We start from the raw sequence: 20,188 nt of genomic DNA, 5'->3' as shown, positions 1-20,188 counted from the left end.
TCCGTTCGGACGCGGATCTTTAGAAACTACGGTGGAATCTGTGGATCCAGCCGAGGTTTCAGTTGAGTCTCAGGGGGAGGCTTTAATTTTGCAAGATGTGGCCTCTCAGGAGTCAGGTCAGGCTGAGGGGGCCTCTCAGGTTGCTGTTCTCCCTTCCTTGCCTAAGGTGGTTAGGCCTTCTCCTCCTGTCTCTAAGGCTCCTTCCAAAGGCAGGCCTGGTTTGCCTTCCACGGGTGTCAGTCCTAGTTCTGCAGGTTCTGTGCCTAAAAAACACATGCTTAAAATGGCAGAAGATTTAATTTCTTTAATCAGAGGTTCTATGCCCCCTCCTGATAAGAGGCCTAGGGTGGAGCCAGAGGTGGAAAGTTTGGAGCAGGCTTCAGATTACTCAGAGTCTTCGGCTGAAGACATTCCAGATTTTCCTCCTTATTCTGATTCAGACGCAGAGGATTCCACTCCTTCTGCTTCTCCTCCAGAGGATTTTTCTTTTTCATAAACCCTGCATTCTATGAGTGAGCATTTTAAATAGGAAGGTCAGGATTTCTCAGATTCCCGAAAGAGGCTTAGGGAATTTTTGTTTTTACCACAACATAGGCCCTTGGCTATACCTCCTGTTTTGGATGTTGTTCAAGACATTTTCTCCGAGGCTTCCCTTAATCCAGACTCTCTGCCTCCTGCGCCAGTTAAGCCAGACAGGTATTACAGAGTACCTGAGGCTCATAAATATCTGTATAAGAGTCCAAGGGCTGACCCAGAAACTATTAGCCAGGGACCTAAGGGTGTCAGGGCTTCTGTTGTAAAGAATCCAGTTCCTATGGATAAAGATGCTAGAGCTTTGGATAGATGGGGTAAGAAAGTGTATACCTCTTCCACTTTAGCAATGAGGGCTTTGAATTGTCAGTTTCATATGTTGAAGTATCAGAATTTTCTCCTTACTCAACTAAAATCTAAAGTGGATGCTTTGGCAGAGGGCATAGAGTGTAAAGAATTACAGGATTTGGTACATGCCTCTGAACAGGTGGGTAAGCATTCTTTGCAGTGTGGTTTCGATGCTTTACAGGCTTCTTCCAGGGTGGCTGCCACTGGTTCAGTTATTCACAGGCACGCCTGGCTTAAGGATCAGAATTTGTCAGAGCATGTTAAAACTAGAATTTTGGATGCTCCTTTACAGTCTGAAGTTTTGTTTGGTTCTCCTGTGGAGTCTGTCTTGAAGAAAATGGAAGACAAGGCTAAGTCTATGCAGACTGTTAAAGATTTTTTGCAGGTGCAGCCTCCTAAGTTTAGCAGGAATTGGCCTACTAAGGGTTGGGCTTATCCTTCTTCTGATTCACAGTCTAGGGGTAGATCTAGATGTGGTAGGGGCAGAGCTCAGAGTACTTTCAGGCCTAGAACGTGGAGTTCACCTGCACAATCTACAGGTGAGGGCAGGGGCCAGTCCTTTCGTAAACAGGCCCAATGACCTGCATTTTCAGCTGCCAGATTCTTCCTGTCTGGCAGCTCCTTTGGGAGGAAAGTTGGCACTCTTCAAGCAAAAGTGGCTTTTAGTCACCCAGGACAAATGGGTGTTGGACATTATAGACCGAGGCTACAAGTTTTATTTCCATACATTGCCTCCTTTCAAAGGCATGCCAGACGTTCCTCCTCAGCAAAGGGTAGAGGCTCACAAGCAGATTTCTTTACTTCTTCAAATGGGGCTATACAGCAGGTCCCTCTGTCAGAAGTGGGCCTAGGATTTTATTCTCGCCTGTTTCTAGTACCAAAGAAAGGAAACACTTGGAGGCCGATTTTGGATTTATCTATCCTCAACACATACCTAGACATTCCAAAATTCAAAATGTTGACGTTGCAACAACTTCTACCTCTGTTGGGCAAAGATCACTGGATGGTAACTCTGGATCTCAAAGAGGCTTATCTTCATGTTCCTATCAGGCCCAGTTGCAGGAGGTACCTGCGTTTTCGGGCTGGGACTTTACATTATCAGTTCTCTGCATTGCCCTTTGGCTTATCTACTGCGCCCAGGGTGTTCACAAAGGTTCTGGCTCCAGTGATAGCCTTCTTACGGTTAACAGGAATACAAATTTATCCTTATTTGGATGATTGCCTGATTCTTGCTCAAGACAAGTACAAACTTCTTCATCATCTACAGTATGTGATGGCAGTGTTAAGGTGCCTAGGGTATTCTGTGAACGAAACAAAGTCCAGTCTAGTACCCTCTCAGGAAATGTGCTTTCTGGGTGTGAGACTGAATACAGCTTCCCAGATGGCTTTTTTGACCCCGGACAAGCAAAAGAACCTTACTCTTTACTTCCGTCAATTGTCTCTACGGTCCAGGCTGACTGCAAGGACAGTCCTTCAAGCCTTGGGGTTCATGGCATCTTGTATTCTGGTGCTTCCCAATGCCAAACTGCATATGAGGAAGCTGCAATGGTATCTCAAAAATGTATGGACACAACACTGCCAAGATCTGGACACTGTCATTCAAATAATACCTTGCATTCAAAAGGAATTTTTGTGGTGGGCTCAGGAATGTCACCTAAACAAGGGACTCTCTGTGACCCGACCAGAGGCGAGTCAGATTTTAACGAGAGATGCCTTGGACAAGGCTTGGGGAGTGCACCTCAATGGAAAATGGGTTCAAGACACGTGGCCTGCCAGACTTCAACATTTACATATCAACTTGAAGGAGATGTTAGCAGTCCAATTTGCATTGATGGCTTTCAAGGATTTACTTCACCCAGGGCAGGTGTTGATTCAAACAAACAACACAACTGTCATGTGGTACATAAACAAGCAAGGGGGAACCCATTCGTACCCTCTTTGCAGGCAAGCAATGATTTTGTGGGAGACTGCTCTCAGTTTACACCTCAATCTTCAGGCAAGGTTTCTACCAGGAGCACAGAACTCCTTAGCAGATGTTTTGAGCAGACAGATAGTGGATCCCCACGAGTGGAAATTGGATCCTCATGTATTTCAAAAATTGACAGTGATATGGGGAACTCCAGACATAGATCTGTTCGCTTCTCCACTAAATTTCCAGTTGCCAAAGTTTTGCACAAAATGTTTCATCCCACAGCTTGGAAAGTGGATGCTCTATCATTCAGTTGGAGCAATCTTCACATCTATGCCTTTCCGCCTCTGCCTCTCCTCCCCAAGGTACTTTTGAAGGTCAGACAAGACAAGCCCTCCATGATTCTAATAGCTCCAGATTGGCCTCGACAGCACTGGTACCCTCTGCTGAGGAGTTTAGTACGGGAGCCTCCATGGCCTTTGCCTTCGATTCCGCACCTTTTGTCTCAGGAGGGCAATCATTTCCTCAATGTCAGGATTCAGTCCCTGCATCTAACAGCCTGGCATATTCTGTTCTAGAACCTGGAGGGTCGCAGCTTCCACAACAAGTTTTGAATGTTATTTTGGAGGCCAGAAGGCCTAGTACAAGGAAAGTTTATGCTGATAAATGGAGGAGATTTTTAATTTGGAGCAAAACAAAGAGCTTTGATGTTTCAGGCCTGATTTAAGTGTTTCTCTTCAATATCTTACAGAATTATTAGACAAGGGTTTGTCTTTCTCCTCTATAAAAGTTCATGCTGCAGCCATTTCTGCTCACTATGACTGTGACCCACCATTATTCTCTCATCCTTTGTTTAAGCAATTTCTTAGAGGGCAAAGAACATAAGACCCCCGTAGAGCTCCTACTCCTGCCTGGGATCTCAATTTTGTGTTGGAAAAACTTACTTTACCTCCTTTTGAACCTGCAGCTACTGCTGAGTTAAAGTTTTTGTCTTGGAAGACTGCTTTTTTGTTGGCTATTACGTCTGCTAGAAGGGTTTCTGAATTACAGGCTCTTATGGCAGTTGAACCCTTCCTAATTTTTCATAAGGATAGGGTATCTCTGCGTACTAACCCTACTTTTATGCCTAAAGTGGTTTCAAATGTGGCCTTGAACCAATCAATTCATTTGCCTACTTTTTATGCAGATCCCCAAAATAAAGGGGAGAAAATTCTGCACACTTTGGATATTCACAGGCAGTTGCGTTATTATTTGAGCAGGACTAAAGGGTTCAGACAGTCTCAGCAGTTGTTTGTTTCTTTTGCTTTGGGTTCTCAGGAAACCTGTTTCAAAACAAACTATTTCTAAGTGGATTGGCTTTTGTATTGCTTTTTGTTATTCTCATCATGGTAAGGAGATTCCGGCTGGAATCAGACCTCACTCCACTAGGGCTACTGCCACTTCTACAGCTTTAAGGGGAGTAGCTACTAAAGACATTTTGGAAGCAGCTACTTGGAGTTCAGTGCATACTTTTTCTAAACATTACCACCTTCCTCTTTATTCCAAATCTAGGGCTGGGTTTGCCACTGCAATTTTACAGGGCATTTTGGCAGCTCCCAATGCTTTATGATTTTGCCAGCCTCCCTTTACCTCTGCTTTGGGATTCTACCCATATGTAAGGACTGCAGCAATGTGAGATGAAGAACATAGTACAGTTTTGTACCTACCATAAATGTAGATGTTCGAAGATCCACATTGCTGCAGTCCAATTTACCCTCCTTCCTTCCCCTCTGTAGTTTGGAATGGTTGTATGGTTGGGGTGGTAGCTGTTATTTGTACATGCCTTTTGGGAAGTATTCTATTTTTAGTTGTGGCCTTTCTTTTTAGGGCCTTCTGACATCTTGGGCAAGAAAAGACTGAGGATATGACGTCGGTCATGCGCTTTAATACCCTGACGCTCTGATGTCAGATCTGAGCGCCCATGACCGACGTCAGCCTAATACTTTGGTATTCGGGCCGACCGAGGACAGCGGACTACCCATATGTAAGGACTGCATCAATGTGGATCTTCGAACATCTACATTTATGGTAGGTACAAAACTGTACTTTCCTTAGCCAGTAGCCGAAATCTGAGGGGTGACACATGAAAACTACCTCTGGCAAAGCATAGAGATCTGTCAGTCATGTCATCCCAGGCTGGCAGATACTGTATCCTCATAGAATGATACAAGAAACTAAGCCAATTATTGAAGTCAGTCATCTTTTGTTTGTATTGCGGCATCATCCTAGGTGAAAGGAAAATGCTGCTTAAGGCAAGGGACATACCTGCCTGAGACGCACAGTCTGAGAGCTCAGGCACGTCTAGGTCTGAGGGAGCAAGAGAGGAAACAGAATATGAAGTGACAACACTTTTAGAAAAGCGTTTATATGAGAGATCTAGAATAGGCCTCCAAGTACCCAATTTTTGGGCACTAGAAACAGTCTGGAGTAGAACCCTTTACCTCTTTGGGACAAACACACCACTTGAATAGTACCCTGAGTCAAGAGATTTTGAAGAACCTCTGTGAAAGAGGGAAGTTGTTCCTGAGGAGGCTGAGGAATGCACATAAAATGAGGATGGAATTTGCACACCATGAAAGACCCCTGATGAATGATTGACTGAACCCAATAATTCTGAGTGATCTGAAGCCAAACAGAAAGAGAAAGGTGAAGATAAAGACTACTGTGGCTGGGAAGGGATGGATAGTTCTACAGCAGCTGGTTGTCTGGAAAGGAAGGCTTCGGAGTCCCTGGAAACTGAGGAGCCTTAGCAGGAGGAGCCTGTTTGTTACTCTTCTTACATTTAGTAGAAGGGCGGGATTGCCTATGAACAAAGGGAGGTTTAGCAGGGTAGTTTATCTGAAATTTAAGCACAGGAGAAAAAAAACACATGCATAAGCTCCCGTAAGGCCTTGCCCTTATCCTGAAGGGACTTAAACCAGCAGCAGCAGCAGCTTCCCCAAACAAAAGCTTAGAATCGAGAAGAGCATCCATCAACTTAGCTTTAATATCATCAGGTAGAAGCTGAAGCCTATGCCAAGAATAACTCCTCATAACTGCATTTAAAAGAATGACAAACAACTTGAGAGGAAGTCCCTAGCGTGGAAAGAACAGAAGTTTTGCCCTCAGAGTCTGGAAAATCAGATATAAGTTGACAGGGCTGAGAAAGAAGAGCCAATACATACCTAGACATACGAGTCTGATAATTAATAGCCCTAAACTAGGGTAGCAGACGTGTAAACATTCCTACCCAACCTTTCCATAGTTCTGCTGTCCTTGTCATAAGGCAATAACTTGGGTGAAGGAAGCAATTGAGATGGCTTATCAAAGGCTATAGACATTACAGAAGGGTCAGCAACAAGGACTTTTTATGTAAAAAAATAATCCTCAGGCACCCTATAAAGCCTGTCAGATTTCTTGGGAGCAGGGGGTAGAGAATCATGTGCATGACAGGAACTGGAGAAAGCATCCAGCATAGCAGCCAAAACAGGAGGAATAGTCACAGGTTTAGGAGATTACAACTGCAGCAACTCACAGAACCTCTTACTGATATCAGAGACCTGAGCACAGTCTCACTTAAAAAGCCATCATCCTAGGGAGCGTATCCCCAAAGGACATTTCCTCAAAAGGAACATCAGGAATAATAGATTCCTCTTCCTCTGACCCATAGTCCAAAGGAGAAGGAATTTGTGTAGAATAAGTCAGGGATTCGTCATCAGAATGTGACTCATCCTCAGAAGAATCCTTTTCTCTAGGCCTTTTAAGGGGAGTAGAGGACCAAAGAAGAGCAGGAAATGAAACCCCTCAAGGAGGCTTTAAGAATATTAAAGCAGTAAATAGCCCTTGAGTAAAGGACTGCCAGCCACTTTCTGGATCCCTAGGAGCAGAAGAAACATGTTTAAGTTTTTGTTTCTTTTTTTAAGGGAATGTCCACTCCAAAAAACTGAGAAGGCTTAGACCAGGGATAACAGTTGAGAACCATAGTAGGAACTTCTTCTCCAACTAAAATGGAGGAAGTGCCCTAGGTCCCTTGGAAAAAATCACCCATGGTTCCCCCTGAATGTAAGAGACAGATGCCTGCAAAGTCTCTTTAGATGTGCTGCCAGCTAGATCTTCAGCTGCTTCCAACTTGGTCGCGACATAGAAATCTGACAACACAGCTTGGGTGAACATGCAGGTTTGTAATCACCCCAGAAGAAACCGCTAACAGAGGCTGGACAGCAGAAGATTCCAGTCGTACCTTTTTCACCTTCTTTGACGGAAAGACAGAAACGAAGAAGTGTGTTTTGAGAAAGAAACTTCGAGAGAGAAAGTTTGAAAGAGAAAGACAGAAAGGAAAAGAAACAGCATGTTTTGAGAGAATGTTCGAGAAATTCTGAAAGAAACAAAACTAAAACAATCAGTAAAAACTAAAAGAAAAACCCATCTGACTAGATTTTCCACTGTGTTTCCTTAAAACCTCTTGTATTAGAAGTAACATGGGATATATGCAAATGACTCCTTAAGGACACCAGGTGTTTCAGCTATATGTCGGTTTTGAATACCGATGACTTTTTTTTTTTCCTTTTTGAGTCTGTTATGGACAAGTTCAGGCCAGTCCACTTATGCTGTGCTGATAAGAAGGCGGAAATATGCATGTCGACAGCTAGTGGGATTTGGGTTTAGTGGCCTTAATTTGTCCATAACAGACTTAAACAAGGAAAAAGTCATGGGCATTCAGAACTGCCATACAGCTGAAACACGTGATGTCCTTAAGGGGTCATCTGCATATATATTCCATGTTACGTCTAATACAAGAGGTTTTAAGGAATCACATAGTGCAAAATCTAGCTTGGCTGGGAAATTCAGAAAGGAAAGGAAGAAGTATGTTTTAAGAAAAAAAGACAGAAAAGTGCATTTGTAGAAAAACATAAGTGTTCTAAATAGGAGTAAATGATTGGCTGTTTCTGAGTTAGAAGCTTGTGGAATTGTATATATATAACATTGGTTAGAAATACAAGCTTGAGAGTTAGGCATGGTTGAACAAAAGAAATAGATCTGTTTGTTAGATTAAGTTTAGAGGACTGCACAAATGCGGTCCCTCGCTATCATAAATTATGCAGTTGAATTTCCCACATTTGAGGAAATCACAGGGGTCTACCCAACTGAAGATTACAGTGGTAGAGCTTCATCCTGGGGAAACCATCCTCTTGACTGGGGTATTTCTCCTGCCGTGTAAGTATGCCTTCAGTTACCGACAACCTGGCAATTGTGCATGTGGTTAGTGACAAACCCGGGTTTGAGATAAGAAAGGAAAAGAATGAAAGGGAAGGAGGAATCCTGTTTCGAGAGGAGAAAGATGGAGATGAAAGTAAGAAGCATGTTCCAAGACAGAAAGTTTGAGGGAGAAAAATGGAAAGGAAAGGAAGTGTGTTTCGAGGGAGTAAGACAGAAATAAAGTATTTGTTGGAGAAAAAGGTAAGTGTTATAGATAAGAGTAATATAAGAGTGAATGGCTGTTTCTGAGTTAGGAGCCTGGGGAATGGGATGTACAACATTTGTTAGAAATACCGGCTTGTGAGCTGTAGAACAAAATAAACAGATCTGTTCATTTGTTAGCTTAAGTTAATACAAGTGCATGAATGCAGCCTCGCACTACCATAAATTATGCAGTTGAGATTCCCACATTTGGGGAAATCACAGGGGTCTACCCGACTGAAAAGTGCAATGGAAGAGTCTTATCCTGGGAAAACCACCTTCTTGATCATGGTATTCCAATTGCCAGGTAAGAAAGATGGAAAGGAAAGAAAGAAGTGTGTTTCAAGTGAGAAAGTTTGAGACTGAAACACGGACAGGAAAGAAAGAATTATTTAGAGGGACTGACAGATATTAAAGTATTTCAGTATAGGGGGAATCTCACAGAACAAGAAGAAGATTAACTGCAGAATGCTAGGCAGAAAATAAGATATTATCTCGATAATATGTACAAGCTTAGAAAGATTGCTGATAAACAACTGTTTTAGATAATAGGTCTAGAGCACAAAAACTTTTAGCACAATGACTCGGGGAAACAGAAAGTAGAAAGGGCTGTCACCAAACTTAAGGAGCCTTTAACAAGGAAGGTAACAAGAGATCCTGTAGAGGTATTAGAAATATTTTAGAAATTTTATGAAAGTCTGTATAATGTGGAGAAATATGGAAATCAAGAAAAGATATGGATAGTAAGATACAAGCAGTTAAAATATTTTTAGACTCTTTAGTCTTATACACAGGTCAGGCATGTTTCTGTCAACCAGAGGAGACGTTGTGGATAGCAATTCATAAAGAGCTGAAGAACTTTATCTGGTAGGGGAAGATGGCAAAAGTCAAATGGGATAAGCTGATTCTTCCTGTAGAACTGGGTAGATTGGGATTACCCAATTTGAAGGGGTGTTTCAGAGCTACATAGTTAAGGCTCCTATACATTGCCAAACAGAAAACTGTAATTCAAAGTGGAAAGGCATGATGAAACAGGGGGAAAATCAACAAATAAGGAGAGATGGGATTTTGTATGCAGATCTTTAAGGAGAATAAAAATAATTATATAGGATATTATATTCAAAAAGTAGCAGAAAGTATTCTAAGAACTAAGCCAACACAGGCATGGAGAAAGGAGATTCTGTTAATAGGGATGAATGCAATTAAGGATACAGACAATAGGCAAGAGGGGGCTGGAATTTATTGGAGAAAACTGGTAAAGGAACCAAGGAATTGGGAGCAAATAACTAGAGAGGCAAAGATAACAGAATGGTTAAGACACCAATAATTTATTTGGACTGCAAGTTAGAGGCTGCCTTCCCTATCAATGACTGATAGGCAAAGAGAAAGAAATAAGGGGGTCCTAAATGAAAGACGAGCACTGGTAGAGTTTTTAGTAGAATGTAGAACAGAAGCTGCCATTAAAGAAGGAATAAGTATTAGAGCATATAAAATGCTGCATAACTATAACAGCCAGTCAAAGGAGGTTATAAAGGATTGGAAAGAAAGACTGGATAAGCAATTCACAAAGAAACAATGGGAGGATATATATATATGTCTCCCAAATATGCACCAAAATCTAAAAGATTTAGGATTTTTGCTTAGAAATGTTTACTTAGATATTGTTATACCCCAAGTAGACTCCAGATAATTTTTCCTCAGGTAGACAGCAAATGTTGGAGGTGTGATGGGGAAGATTGAGATAATTGGGAACATATTTTCTGAGATTGCAATGAGTTGGCACACTTTAAGGATTCCATGCAGGCTGAGCTGTCAGAGATGCTGGGTGGGCAGATTGGTGTGACGTGGGAGATTTGTTTGAGCTATGACACAGAATCGAAATTGCCTAACCACGGTAAGGCCTTGCTAAGTCAAATTCAGGTGACTGCCAATAATGCAGTTACTAGAAAATGGAAATCAAAATCTAAACCAACTGTACTAGAAGTAGTGGATATAGTAACAGAGATAAAAGAACTGGAATTGAGGTGTTTAGAAAAGTGTAGGAGTAATAGATAAAAGAAACAAAAACATGAAATCCATAGAAATTTGGGACCAAACCTTTAATATCATATTAGCATAATTCATCACACAGCAACTTAGAAATACACTATAATGGAACCAAAGAACACATACAAGTTCAGATATTAAATAATAACTTGGATATTACGAATGTATGAACTGTCTGTATAACTGTGGAATTAACAGTGAAAGTATCTATGTACATAGTGTAAATAGATATGTTGTACAACCTATATCCTGTGGTATTTGACATCATGTTGACGGTCATGTTGTAAGATGTTTTTTATTTGTGACATTTATTAATGTAAAAATAAAAATTATTGAAAAAAAAAAAAGTAAAGTGTAGGAGCAAATTACATAGGAAAAAAAATGGGAATTGTGGGAACAATACATACAGGGGAGGAATGAGGTTTAAAAAAGGCAGGACATAAATGAGATATGTAATGTTTGACTGAAAATGATTGGGTAGACTATAAGTGATGTATAATGTTTGCAACTAGGGTTGTGTCAGTGTGGCTCATTATATAAATGTAGGATTGGCTATGTCATAAGTGATAGTTTAATAAAGATATTTCTAGTCTAAAAAAAAAAAAGACAGAGGAACTGAATATTTTATGTAATGTTTAGGCCATATGATATATAGCAATATATGTGAAGTATAATGTTTGTAAATGTGAACTTAATACAGTTTGATTACTTTTATATAAATGTAAATTTGCCTGTGTCATAAGTAATTTATTTATTTATTTATTTAACATTTGTTAACCGGGAAAGTCCGAGTTGGTCCGGGGAGACATGCTCCAGACGCATGTCTTTGTAATGTGGGAGGAAACCGGAGTACCTAGAGGATCCCACACAAACTCAGGGAGGACATTCAGAGTCCACACAGAAGGCACCCCAGCTGAGAATCAAACCGGAGAACCTTTTGCTGTAAGGGGACAATGCTACCGCTGCACCACTGCGCCATAATAATTCAAGAAAGGTGTTTAAAAAAATACAAAAACTGTTGACATTCCTGAAATGCTACACATCAGATTAGTAAAGCAAATGATTGGAAACAGCAGTGGAAAATATCAAAAATAATTCAGAGCTGAGGATCACTCAGAAACATTTTTGTAAACATACACATCTGATTTCCCATTCCTTAAGCCAGTGATTTTATGAAAATGTGTGCCTTATTTATTTTTCATTTAGTTGCTAATGACACCAAGTTTGAACTTCTGGGGAAAAAAACCTGGACAGTTATAAAAAAATCTGAAAATTCACAATGGAATAACACTTAAGTAAAAAAAAAATCATGTCTAAAGTAAAACATATTTCCTCCAAAAAGTATTTATAGTAGTAATCATTTTGAAATAAATATTAAGGCAACATAATAACAGTATTTTTGTTGAAAGTCATGGTGACAATAAAGTTCATTAGACACAGAGATGTTCCTAAAATTACAGTATGACCCTACACTCTCTCTGCCAGGCATTGCTAAACATGAGGGTCTTGGTTGCAGTGGATCACCCAAGCAAGCCGAAATGCTCTTAAGAAAAGAAAAATGCAGTAGTGTAGTCACCAACCCTTAAATGCAGTCATTTTGGTGCAGGTAACAAAACCCTTGTTACAACTTTATCATTTCTGTACTTACTGAAGAATACAGCACTGATATGGATACAACTGAATCGCTGAATAATAACTCTCAACTTCTTTGGTCAAGAATTCTGATCAAAGGCAAAAATAATTATGGAGGAGACAGGGGTCCAAAATGAAGGGCATTTTTTTAATATCACTTTAATTTACTTAAAAGGTTAAAAGTACAGCAGATTCCGGATTAAGTTGCATTTTCTGAATTATTGAATGTATGATTCTATAATGTCTGGCATGCTCATCTCCTATAATCCTCTATAGTTTACCTGAAAAGCAAACATTTTATCAGGGGCAGGGCAAAAATATAAGGCAAAATTAAGAACGTTCTGCAAAATTTGGGACAGCTGAGAGGTATGAATGAATTGAGATATCACTGCTCTTCAAGTTGGACATAGTTGGTAGCCCCCCCCCCCCCAGCTATTAAGAAGGCTGGCATTTACTTTCTTGTTGCAGCATGCTGTGTAGGTTAAAAATCGGTTAACACATTTCAAGGCATGTATTTTAATTGTTTCATTCAAGTAGATGTAGCAGACTGCACCACTTTGCATTTTATTCTTTTATAACAGATGGGGAACACTTTCTTCTTACCAGAAGTGTATAAATGATAAATGAAAAATTAAGCAGCAAAATAGCTATAAAATGTTGACGGGTATGAAAGGCAATTGGCACTAGTGGAGAGTCATCCAAGTCAAGGGTGCATAATATAAAAACTGTAAACTGATAATTGTGCTAACAGTCCAAATAATAGAAGACCTCTGGCTGCAATTGCATAGCCAAGCAAACTGGACACATACTGTGCACAAGCCTATTGCTCATCTTCATGGGCTGTATTAGCACATAATGTTCTGGTTTGCTCCTAGAAGAATACACTTACAAATTATTAAATAGCTGTAAAGCTTCCATTTCAAACTTTGAATAATTTCCCTTGGACCTGTCAGTTTTAATTACATTTATTTATCTGGAAATCTGCCACTTAGATGATAATGTGGTACACTGAGTATTTAACAGTAGAAACAAAAAATATAAAAATATGCATTTAAACATATTACTAATAGAGTATGTATGTTGCAAAGGGAAAGTGTACATTGAAAGAAACTGTCTTGTTTTTAAGCAACTCATTTATTAAGATAATGTCATTAAATGGAGAATCCTTGTATTGCAATGGGGATAACCTTGCACACACACGCACGTGTCTTATAATACAATAAATACAGATGCACACAAGATATAATGGTAGGAAGAATAATGACCATTATAAGCCTGTTCTGGATATAAAAAAAAAAAACTTGTGTGATCAACAGTACGATTTGTGTAAAACAAAGCAAACAGCAAAAAGTAGGATTTCATTAGGAGTCTGCAATTTCCATAGCATCCTGCGGCTGAATTTGTAAATGCCTGAATGTTCCAAAAAGACATTTTTCATATCGTAGCTAATAACCAAACGCACCAAAGCCGCTGGTAAACAAGAGGGGCAGAACCAGATACCAAGGGATAAAGTCGTCCAACTTTATTACACATAAAAATGACAGTTGTTTAATGATGTTGTTTAGTGATCTTCAACAATTGAAAGCATTAGGTATTTAGTATTACCAATTTCATCTTATATTTTGGCTTCATGCTAAAGATCACTAAGCAATTGACATTTTATGTGCAATACAGTGGATGATTTTTACCCCTTTCATACTTAGTTCCATCCCTGTTATTTACCAACTGCCTTGGTAAACTCCGAACAGCCCAATTGCTACTCTCCTATAACTTGATGGTCAGTCCTCACCAAGGACTTATTTCACAGGAAGCCTGAAGATCCAGGATAAGGAGTGCATTCATTCCAGCTGAAGAGTCCAGCAGGTAGTTTTAGCAATCTGGGAAATCACTGTACTGTGCAACTGCACTGTGCTGACATGACAAGTCAGCAGGACAGCAAGTTAGAGGCTGCCCCCCCCCCTTCAGTACAAAAACTTATTGTTAATGTACCACTTTTGGCAGTACCTTGTTTTCGTGTTTAAAGATTTGCTGAGCTTTGTATTTATTTATTTTTTTATTTTGGTGCATGCTTTTACTGCATATAAGTTAAGGAGGAAAAGGGGGAGGTGCTCGCCCCTGCAACAAAGCCACCATTGATATGACTATATAGTCAGCCATGTTGGGAAGTAACAGAGATTTTAGTCACAGATGCATCTAAGGTACCTTGTCCATCACAGCAGTTGTATTTGGCACTTCCATATCTAGACTAATTTTGGTGTAAGAGCATCCTCACGGTACATCTAATAGTGGCAAGGGGGGTACAACAACATTCATCACAAGCTAAATTGGATCAATCACAGGGCTGTTATTCTAATTCTTCTTGAATGAGATGCACCATGGTGGACAGGCTATGGAAGTCATTTATGGTAGCAGAGTTGGAGTGGATGACCCTCCTCAACATCTACTCATTTACCTTTACAGACGGCTTTACATCAATCACAAAACTTAAAAATCTCTGAAACTTCACCTAACTAAAAAGCCCTGGTGTTTTTTGCTTTAGAAAGAATAGCACAGCCTAACCCTGGAGGAATTGTTACCCTTCCATTCCACTTGCGATATGTCATTTATGCTGCAACCAGAGGTGCCTCAAGCTATTCTGATACCCTGTGCTGTCCTCTGATCTGGCAACCCTCAAACATAAGGTGAAGGGCAGAAAAAAATGTCCTGTCACATTTGAGGACAAAAAAAAGAAGAAAACTCTTCTGCTTTGAAAACTGTAGAAAACTGATTACTACATCTGTAGCAAGTGGCTTGCTGCTACTTAAACCACACAAAAACATGTATCAAAATGTATGCTGAATGCTAGTGTGGGAATGAATACTAGTGTTGTGCTACCGACTGACTGGCATTTGCTGATCTTGCTGGCCCCCACAAAACCTTGGATCCAGGAAAGCTGTCTTCCTCACACCACCACTGTCTATGACTGCAACTACTTCATTTTTCACTCTCTTTATACCCCTTTTTCATTTTCATCACTGTGAGCTAATAACTCCCTTACAGCAACTTCAGCATCCTTCCATCCTTGATCTACCTGTCTCATGTATTCTTACTTCTCTTTTCCAGTTATACTTCATGTAAGATTTACTCCAGTATATTTAAAATGTAATTAACACAGTTCATGTTTTACCTTTAACCCTTGTTTATCTTTCTTTTGTGTAGAAATGTTTTCATTGCATACTTATATTATCTCTGTGTGCACAAATTCTACTGAACCCATGTCCTGTGTTCTACTCATCTTAGCTGTTTTTTTGCATTTGTGTGTCTTTTATTTTTCTTTTTCAACCATGCTGAGGCTGAAATAGGATCCCTTGGATTGGTGTTCTACCTCAGTTAACAAATTTAAACAAACAAATAACTAAAATGAGCAAACAAACATCTAGAAAGATGGGGGATTCATGCCTGGGGTTACAGCATGGTGGAAGGCATCCCCACATCTGTTAATCTGCTGATATCTGACTCAGTACAGTCCTATAATAGGGAAAATGTTGTTGGGGTGCAGCTACCATATGTATGCTGTCAGAGGAACTTCAGTCTGTAGCCGTCAACTGTCTGCGACAGTTCTGTTACAGCATTATAGTCATCCGACCATGTTGAAAGTATTCCCACCATACATCTCAACCTCTTAGTGCAAGAAATCTGGACAAAGCCTAAAATAATGGGGGGGGCAAAGGCCCAAAGATAGAGACAGATTTTAAATATTTCTCTTATAAACTTAGAAGGTTGCTAGATAACAGCGTTTTCACTACCATACATTTTCTGAAGGATATGATGAAGTTTAATACTTAAATGTATGTCATTATTTAGTGACTTCATTCCTCGGTGATTTGTGAGAAAACCCCACATGCTGTCAGAAGCAGACCAAAAATATGAGGCAAACATCTGGACATTATATGAAAATCTGGACATTTGAGAGTTATGGCTCCCTACTTTGTGTCCTCAGCCATTCGTAATACATCAGCACTGTTGTCAACAAAATATGGGCAGCATCAACACATATTTGCATAGAGTCACGAGTCATGTGACCTGCATCTTTGACTGTCCTGCGTGCATAATAAACCCATCACAACTATATATACCTTAACATAATATCAACAGTAATAGCGAACTGCAAATGCTAGCTGGGCTATTATGTAAAATAGATGCATGCAGTGATGAGGTATGCATTTACGAAATCAGACCTGGGCTATAAGCAGGCCTACCTTCAGACATTTATGAAAAGGAATTGGTCATAGCTGTTATGTATATGTATTTTTAAAATATGAATGTCTTATACTGACCAGGCTGATCTTCCTGAAGATCAGGGACCTGCGGACATCATCATCATCATCAATCTCCTTTTCTCCATTTTCTACATGGGGTCAGCATGTCGTGTAAATTTACACCAGCTCTCGGGATTCATTGCTGCTCTCCTACCTTCTTCAACTGCAGTGCCTAACTATCACAGATTTTCTCTCATAAAAAACATCCATCTTATTGCTAGATGCCCTTGTTTCTTCTTGCCTGCTTTCGATCTATTCCAAAACATTTTCATCAGATTGTCTTCTGATTTTCTACATGCACCCAAAACGTCATAATCTGTTCTATTTGAAATTCTCTAGAATTGCAGCTACTTGGGCTTATGCTCCACATTGTCATCCTATCCATCTCAGGTACTTCATTCCCTTTACCTTTAGCTTTCTCATCTGCTCTGTCTTTACAGCCCAGGTTTCTGTACCATACAACACCAGTAGCCACTAAATGAGGTAGGTACTTGAACCAGCTTCATGAAGAATCTTGCCCTCACTGGACATCTAGCATTAGGATCACTACTTAGGTATATCACCAACACCTATTTTTCAGAAACCTAAATGCATTATGATGGCCGTTCGGTGAAAAGGAAGAAATGCTGAAACTTAGAAGACTGATGAAAACAGAACATCACTCTGTAAAAATAAAAACTGTAACAGCATCACCTAAGTTTGTACTGCAATTTTTACAAGTCATAATTTCTTTATAGCACTTTAAAGTAGATAGCTGTATTTTAGAAAGTTAAATGCTTGATAGTTGACTATACAGTAAAAGGAGGATCAGGTATTTTAGGCAAAGATATAAATGCAAAATTTTAAAAGAAAGAGTGAAATTGTCAAATATCAGGCATTTATTTAGTACTAGCGTATTAATGATGGGGTTAAAGTATTTTTTTCTTCTTACAGTTTCACAAGACAATAATAAAAAAGCAGTATTAACAATTTTAAATCAGTGTATTTTTCTCTTAGTCAGCAGACCTAAATAATTCTTCAGTAATGGGTCAGAGTCATCTGGATTTTGTCTCACACTTCAATGCATCCTATCAATTTCTCTATCAAAATTTGCAAGATTTGCATCCTGACAGACAGTTCGTATTTGTTTAAATTTGTGTTTTAATAAATTATGCAAGTCCCTTGTATTAAATTAACTTTTCAGTTTTCCATTTCTTGTGATAACATCCAAGATATTTTCTTTCATCTCTTCATTTTTAATAAGATCTTTATTTTAAGGCTCTCAAAAAGCCTCATGTTTTATTTAAGATTAAGTAGACATAGAAATGCAATTTCTTATGCTAATGTTGAACTTTTCAGTTTTAAACTTCAATTGAAGTTACAGTTTTTAAATATCGTTTAGTACTTTCTTACTTAGCTGGTTTGCTTCTTATGCTACTTACAAGTCAAAAGTAAAATATATTTATAATTATTGCCTGTTTTTTTAAATCTAAGTAACCATATAAACATGCAACATCGTTTCTGATCAGTTGATACTTAAATGTTTTGCAAACTAAAACAAAACAGATTTTGCTTGGCATATTAAAAATGAGCCATTTATGTAGCCAAACACAGTGCTACAGAGGTATAAAGCCCTGACAATGACCTACAAAACCTAAGTTTGACTAACAGGAAGGAAGGGAAGGACAAAGTGGAAAACCGCAACTCTCAGACTCTGGGAGGAGGGACTGCTTGGTCCATTGATTCTTAAGCTGCATATAAGAGAATGCTTGCTGGAAAAGTAGCCACAGTCAGAAATGTGGCTTGGCTTACTCAGCTGGTGATGGCTGCCTTCATTACAATATTTGTTGGAGCAGTCACATGCAGAGAGAGGGTTGAGTAGGCCTTCATGACGACAAAGGCACCCGTATCTGTCACCCAGAGGCAGAGATAAGACCTAATAAATTAAACCCAAACAGCTGAGGGAATGAGGGCATACACATTTATCTCACTTGAGAGGGAGAGAACAAATTTGTTGATTGATTGTGTAAGGCTGATCATTGTCAGACAGTGGGGGGAAATAAAGCATAAAATTAAGCCGTTTGTAAAGCACTGTGAGTTCTATTCATTTTCTGTCATCAGCTGCATTCATGTAAATTTCAGTAATGTGTAGTCATTATAAACTTATAGCAGGCTAGCACTGTAAATAGCAGTATAAAAAGGTTACCATTTATCTGTTTTACTTTGTCTTATTCTATGGTTGTTTATTTATGAAATGTTAAATGTTATGTATTTTTGGAACTTTCCTCCTTAGATTTCCTCTAAAAATGAGGTATAGATATACTTATTAATTTGTATAGCATGGTATATTTATGTTATGCAGATGTGCATAAGGACAGCAAAGCCCTCTGTTCGGAGCTATTTATTAATATGCACATTATTTGGAAAAAAATGTACTAGGGAAGTGAGTATTCTGGTTTCAGTAACTTGATATTTAATTATAATGTTTGGATACATGTCTACATTATATCTGCATGGGCATTTACTCAGGTGCATTAACTACATGGCAACTGTTCTGTACTATGACTATTCTAAAAAAAAAAAAAACTCTTGAGTCTACCTTACGATGGAATGATACTTTTCATGGTGCAGGACTCTGACATACGGTTAAAGGACAGACCAAAAAGAATTGGGGTCGGCATAATGGCTAAGGCTTTTACCTTACAGAACTGGGGTTGGTATAATGGCTAAGGCGTTTACCTTACAGATTGAAAGTATAGGATTTGATGCTCATCTTTGGCTAATGTCATTAGGGTTGGGGGTTGTGGTTGGTATAATGGTTAAGGTGTTTAACTCACTGATACAGAGTTCAAGGTTTGATTCTCACCTTTGGAAGGGAAATGGCCAAGGGCAGGTAACCTAATACTTAATTGTGAATAAGACACCAGTACCATAAGTTGTGTGCTCTATTGATGTTATGCCCAACTTTTATGCTACTGATAGTGTATAACTGCATGAATTGCTTTCCAAAGCATGTTTGAGTACCTTTCAGTTTTCTGGTATTTAGCAGAAAATGCCAAATTTAGTCTTAAAATAACTGGGTACCACAAAATTCTGAGTGTCCGCTTTACATCAAAATCTGTTTACAGTTGTGTCCCATGAAATCATCAGTCCACACATGTGGGCCAGGTGCATGGGCATGTAAGTTTTATGTCAGATGCACCCTTACAGCTGCAGTTGGGAATGATAAGTGATGGCAATCGGGGCAAGCATGGGAGTAATGTATCCAAGCCTAGAGCAAGGCATTAAAACTAACGTATACCGCACGTCCTCCTGTCTGGCTTATAACTTGATTTTAAAAGAGGCTGAGGTGCCTCTGTTACAAAAAAGAGTTTTAATTAAAACCAAAGGGCATTGATGGATGAAATGGAATGATATGCTAACCTTGCATGCTGTTTGACCTTTGTTTGCTGGCCTTTATAATTTTTGTGTGCTGCTTTGGTTAAGTCTTTCCCACTTAGGAATTTAAATAGAAATTTCAGATTCACAGAATGCTTCATTTTATCATTATCTCAGAAATCTTTGGAAAGGCTGGCAGCTCATTGCTTTAACTTATGCAGAGTGGTATTGCAATATTGTCTGACATGGTTGTGTAGGGCAGACACATTTCCTGCTTACGGCTTGTATTGTACATACACAGGACTGTAGGTTTTGTTTCTTGGGGACATATGAATTTACTCATCTCTTAGTTTGGTGACTTTGTGAAATGGGTTTGCTTCCTCCTATAGTTTGACTGCCATCCATTCTGTGGTTATTTTTCTACCAGTATTGGCTTCCTGTATTGCACTGATTTGTTTGTTATAGTAAAAAGATGACCTATCGTACACTGAATCCCTGTGTCCACCTTTAATGAAATTGCTATTAAATTTCAATTGTTTGCTTACACATAAGATTTATTCATGACTAAGCAATTTATCATATTTCCACTCAC

General features: G+C 39.3%; 2 non-coding genes across 2 annotated transcripts; both read right to left on the bottom strand.

The window, feature by feature from the left end:
* Positions 1-7,862: 7,862 nt before the first annotated feature.
* On the bottom strand, positions 7,863-8,028 carry LOC122790219. The gene has a single exon (XR_006362971.1). It is a non-coding gene; the product is annotated as a U1 spliceosomal RNA (small nuclear RNA).
* Positions 8,029-8,414: 386 nt separating this feature from the next.
* Positions 8,415-8,578, bottom strand: LOC122790215. Its single transcript, XR_006362968.1, has one exon. It is a non-coding gene; the product is annotated as a U1 spliceosomal RNA (small nuclear RNA).
* Positions 8,579-20,188: the final 11,610 nt, after the last annotated feature.

The sequence above is a fragment of the Protopterus annectens genome, chromosome 15.part0 (genome assembly GCF_019279795.1).
Source record: "Protopterus annectens isolate FY-2018-M chromosome 15.part0, PAN1.0, whole genome shotgun sequence".
Classification (NCBI taxonomy): Eukaryota; Metazoa; Chordata; order Ceratodontiformes; family Protopteridae; genus Protopterus; species Protopterus annectens.
This window is presented reverse-complemented; position numbering and strand designations above follow the sequence as displayed.